This window comes from Parasteatoda tepidariorum, chromosome 4, assembly GCF_982258835.1.
Source record: "Parasteatoda tepidariorum strain Cologne lab strain chromosome 4, Ptep-v5.0, whole genome shotgun sequence".
Classification (NCBI taxonomy): Eukaryota; Metazoa; Arthropoda; class Arachnida; order Araneae; family Theridiidae; genus Parasteatoda; species Parasteatoda tepidariorum.
In genome coordinates, this window is record NC_141758.1 from 26,335,625 (window position 1) to 26,341,944 (window position 6,320).

Consider the following 6,320-nt stretch of genomic DNA (forward strand, 5'->3'; position numbering starts at 1 on the left):
AAATTTATTATTTAATTCAGTCATAAAAATATTATACAGTCGTATAAACTTGAAATATAATATTCTGTTATTCTTTAAAAACATTCTAATTTATAAAATTTCAAACACAAACAAGAAAAAAAATAATAAGATTTTTTTTTTGAAAGTGACTGACTTAATTTTAACTGTTAGTTCTTAAGATGACTTTTAATGATGTGCGAGACATTCCGAAGATTAATACTTCTCGGAAATATTTTTTCAATGCCCACCACTTCGGGCAACTTATGTCCTCATGGCACGTAGCAGGCATTATTGTTAATTTCTGTTCTGTTGGTCCTATTAAGGTGGATCAGCGTCATGCTAAAAGGACAGATAAATTACATCTTAGAAGAAAGAATACAGTTTTCCACTTGATTAAAAAAACAAAGCACTATTAATTCAGGTTATAAAGTAGCAGTAACCATGTAATATTAAGCAAATAATTCATATAATGAGAATTAAACGGTTTAACTCTATTTAAGTTGATTTAAAACGAGGTCCAGAATCCCCTAAAACAGTATTTGGCCTCTAAATGCTTTTAATCAAAACGTAAAGAAATAGAATATAAATGCCCTTTTAACACAAAAAAGACATAGTCTTACAGTAATAATATTTTACGAAATCAGACACAAAAATTCACTTTCTCTGAGTGAATCTACTTTTTTACGCGTGTGGATTTCTGACCCCCAAGATATTATGGGTAGCCGGAATGAAGGAAATATGGTTCTAATAGTTTGAACAGAAGAGAGTTCCAAAACTTGAATCCCTTAATATTAATTTTACTTTTTGTGTATTTTACTAAGTCTGGAATACTTTTTAATCGAATTGAAAAAAAATTTTGTTCAAATTGTCAAATTCGGTTGTTCAAAAATAATTCCACACAAAATATATCGTTTAGTAAATAATCATTAGTTTTTTTATTTAATATTAGTCGGAAAAATTTTGCATTGTATACAATGACAATCATTTAAGAGAATGCAATTTTAAATAAAAAATCAGTGAAATCGGTCAATTAGTGAAAGTTCTACCTTGCTATTCAATTTTTTGACTCTTATTAAATAAAATAATTACCATTTATTATAAGTTATATTTTGCACAGAATTCTTTTTAGATAAACGAATTTTATAACTGAGCGCAAAAATATTTCAAATTCCTATAAAGGTTTTGGGGATATGGTGAAATACGCAAAAAGTAGAATTAACATTAATTGCTCAAAACTTTGGACTGCTCTCCTAACAAAACTAGGTATTGGGTTATTGCATCCCAGAATTACAACTTACTGCTGTGCTTCGTCTTTCGTTGGCGATATACCAACTTTCCAGAAAAACTTTGGTTATATAGCAGAAAAACGAGTTCGCAGATAAATGAGAACGATTAAGTGTAATCTTGGTCATATTTTCATAATTTATTCATTTTGTACACGAAACTAGCGTTAAGGTAATAGTTTAAAAACATAGGAGGTAGCCGCAATCTGGAAAATACGGTCCCCATAGTTTGGACAGAATTTCACTTTTTGAGTTTTAGTCATATTTTTAAAACTAATTGCTCTCACTTATACCCAGTTACCCAAAGATAATTTAATGCAAAAAATAATTTTTAATGAATATTTATTATTTTATTTAATTGCGGGTTAAAAAATCTTAAATTATGAGGTATAACTTTTTTAATACCATATTAATCTACGTATTTTTCTATTTCAAAATGTAAAGTTCCAAGAGTTTTTATATGGTAGAAGCCCAGAAAAATTTTAATTAATTATTTTTAAAAAAATAATTTGGTGACAATGAAGACATATTTAAATGGGACGATTCATATTTAAAAGTGGTTAACTTAGAAACTTGACTTACGCGCGCGAAGAGCAAAATTTCATTCAAATTTTTTTTCGCGAATAACCGATTGCTATTCCTTTTCTTTTTTAATTATAAAATAGGGTGTTTCTTTTTCAGTTGTCTAAAAATTTATTCGTAATTTAATAAAGAGATTTGAATAAAACATTTTATTGAAAAAAGCATTTTTTTCAACAAATGTTGAGTTTTATAAAAGCATGTTTCTGATAGAATGTAATTATACATCAGCTCTTTTTAATTTTATTTTTTAGTTTGTTCTTTCAATAATTGATACAATTTTAATAATATACAAAGGTAGGCATAGATTTGGAATAATATGTGTATCGATTTCTTCACTATATATTTTATAATTATTAATGCTAATATGTAGTCAACATTTTTAAATATCTTAAAATTTCTCAACATCTCATATATCGTCTTAATCTCAGAATAAATTAGTTACTGTCCACGCGTGTTTTGCAGAATTTTTTTTTTATTTATATAATTTTTAATTTTGAAAATGTGAAGTTTTGTGGTATTTAGCTCATTTATGTTATACAATATTTGTTTAGTTCAAAATGCTTAAGAGGGATCACTGACTAATTGATCGAAAAGTTAAATTATTAATTCAACTCAGTAAAACTTAAAAGAGTTATCTACCACATACGCATTTAGTTTCAGATAATTTATTTTATTAAGCATTTTTATCTTATATAAGTCGGTTGGAAGAATATTTCCTACCAACAGCATTAATTTTTAAATATTTTTGATAAGCTATTTATTCACTGATTATTTCTGGGGCCATCTTCTAATAATTTCAGAAAAGAAATAAAAAAAAAAAAAAAAACCAAAGGGATTTGTTTACATAAATGCTGGAAGTAGTTAAGGGTAGTAGTAGGCTGGCAAGAATGGAGGCCAAATCCGGGGAAATATTTTGTCTAGTGCGTAAAGTGCTCCTTCAATTCATTACTTTTAATTAAGTTTATTCTCTAGTTACAAACAGAATTTATAAATCCGGTTATTTATAAGCGCAGAATAATCAATTCTTTACTATAAGTAAAATTTTACAATCCATCAAAGGTTTTAAAAATCAAATTAGATTTAGGCTCCATGAACTTTTATTTTACAAGTAAATCTCAAATATAGTTTAACATAAAATTACTGAAAAAAGAAGGACCTTTTAAACAGTTAATAATGCAAATAGTTTTGAGAAACTAATTTTTTTTTTACAACAATGTATTAAAAATTTAAAAATAAAATCAGATGCTGATTACAACTTTATACACTTATGTAATAAGGAATTTATATTGAATTATACGCCTCTCAATCATGAACTTTCAACTTAAAAACACAATTTATTAACCTCATATACCATTTTCTTGCTGTATAATAAGATACATTCAACAAACTAATTTCTGATAGATTTTTCCATTTTCATAAAGTGCCACTAATTTTCCTTTTAGAATGTCGGAGCAGTGGAACATTATTTTCTCTACTGTAACAATTAAAATTAGTTAAACTCTAATTAAAATTAGCAAATCTTTAATCAATCTACAACTGCAAAATTCAAAGAAAAACTCCAAGTAAAATTTACTCTGCAATTTACTAGAGCCCTCAGAGCGAAGACGTCAATTTTTGGCGAATTTTAATTTCTTCAAAGATGTGAAACTCTTTTGTTTTTTTAAAATCTGAACTTTCATTTAGAAAAATTAAGTTTTTATGCTTGTAGCAAACATCTGTATTTTAATATTTTGACAGGACTTATAATGTCCTTAATAAAGTAAGAAAACTGTGGCATTTGTGTCGTAATTATAAAGTTATCATTAAATTTAAAATTTTGAAAAACCACACATTTCGTTACCACGAATTTACAAGCGTTTGAAATTAAATATTGAATGCTGGGGTGAATATAAACATAATAAAATACATCTTCTTAGTTTTGCTGCCATATTTTTAACTTCTTAAGGACCTTATGAACTCTACTTAAAATGAGGTTATCGTATCGGATGTCGGTGGTGATGGTAAGCTTGTAAATAATAAGTTTGTAAATAAAGGAATAAAACAAAGAAACTTTAGCTGCGATATTTGGTAATAAATAAGTAACTGATCGCAATCAAAGAGCTTAGTGGTAGGTACTTTATTTACGTCGCACTAGAGCTGCACAATGGACTATTGGCAACGGTCTGGAAAACATCCCTGAGGAAGTCAAGTGGTCACCCACCCGCTTACTGACCACAGCCAATGATGCTTGACTTCTGAGTTCTACTGGGAACTGTGTCTTTACGATCAGTCCAAGGCCGGATTAACCATTATACAAACTAAGCATGTGCGTAGGGCACCAGAGGATAGGGGGCACCACAAAGCTTAACTAAATGTTCGCAATACACAATTTTTTTTCGAAACATTGCTTATAAATTTATTATTTTGAGCTTCCATTTTAAGAGTAGGGTTTCAATCATTTTTCTAGTTAACAAGCATTTCTAAGTGCGAATTCTTTCACAACAAAAGAAAAAAAACGAAGGATGTTATGTATAAAAAATTCTTGTTCTTATAATGAAATTAGGTAGTGAATTCCTATGCGATAATATCTCTATCTACTTATCGATTATAGTGATTTTATAGCATACTGCTACGATTTATGTTTACAGAATATTTTCCGCAGTTGTAGCAAAGTCAATACTTCAGCAATTTGATTTTTTTTGGTAAAAAAATTTGATTTGAGAAAAATGTTTAAAAAATTTCAATGCAATAATTTGATGATGTAAAAAATATGATTTTTGATGTGAAACGAAAAAAAAAAAAAAAACTGTGTTATGCATGTTTGCAGTTTTTATACTTTTTTGCAGTTTTTACACTTTTTTTTATGTTTTTATGTGTTGGACATTTTTATAAAAATATTTGCTTATACTGTATTTTTAATTAATATTCTCATTGCAACTGGAAAAAGTAATCGGTAAATTACGTAAAGGTTGTGTTGGCGCCCATTGATTTCAAAATTTTACGTTAAAATTATTTTCATTAACTAAAGGAAGAAAAGGGAGCTGTGTTTAAGAATCATTTTTCGAAATTTTTTTGTGAATTATAATTTGCACAATATGACCACACAAATACGATTTTTTTTTATCTACAGGGTGTCTCAGTTAAGCATTTCAGAACTTCTAAGAGGGGTAGGGGACATCCTGACGACTCGAAATCATATAGCAATGTGGGGTCGGAAATGCTTTCCTGAAGCGGTGACGTACACAAAAGCACCATAAAGAAAAGAGACCGTAAGTGAAAAATCGCTATAATAATACATTGAAAAAATTATATGGCCTCCTCGGTCACCCGACCTATCATGTCTTGATTTCTGGAGTCATATGAAAACACTGGTTCATGACACCCCTATTGATAATGCTGGTTGCAAGAATCGCAGTAGCTGTCTGCGAGATATGCCTGGAGTATTGCAGAATGTTCGAATGACCATGCGCCGGAGATGTGAGGTGTACATTGTAGCCGGTGGCAGAAACTTCGAACACTTACTTTGGCCCATGTACCATATAATTTTTTCAATGCATTATTATAGCGATTTTTCACTTACGGTCTCTTTTCTTTATGGTGCTTCTGTGTACGTCACCGCTTCAGGAAAGCATTTCCGACCCAACATTGCTATATGATTTCGAGTCGTCAGGATGCCCCCTACCCCTCTTAGAAGTTCTGAAACGCTTAACTGAGACACCCTGTATATATATCAAATATTGAAATTGGATTTTAAGATTTAAAATGTATACTTTGTAGTATGAATGCAAGCTAGTTTTTTAATGAAGAAAAGAATAACAAGTCCCATAGTCCTTAGAGTCTTGCAAAAATGTAAAAATATAAATGTTATAAAAGTTGAGCACAAAAGATGTATAAATTCACACTATGAACCGGATGTTCGTCGACGGTGAAAAATACGTTAAAAAGAGCACCCATTAAAATGCCTAATCCTTAATAACTTAATGATAATGATTAAAGTTTGAGCCAATCAAAATTATTATTGACTTTATATATATAAGCATTTTTAAATATTTTTAGGATTAGATACTTGATAAGTATATTATGAATATTTTGCCTATAATTTCTGAAATTTCATCAATTTTTATTAAAATGATAATTTGAACATGTTAAAATTTTAAAAATAGTAATTTTAGTTCTGTCAATAAAATCAATTTGATAGTTGTGCTTTATTTACTAGTAGCTTGTGCATACATGAGATTGAAATGAATAAATAATTAAATAAGGTATTTCCATCGTCCATTTATATTTTTCTTTTTTTAATAAAAATTGGTCATTCTTCATAAACGAGTGGAAAAATGTTGTTGATGGTGTTATTTTATTATAAGCACAAGATTACCCGAGAACGTTGTTCAATTTAACCTGATTTTGGTTTCGGTGTGCAGCAAAAAATCCCGCTGAGAAACAACAAAAGCTGTATATATTGCCTGGAAAGGCTCT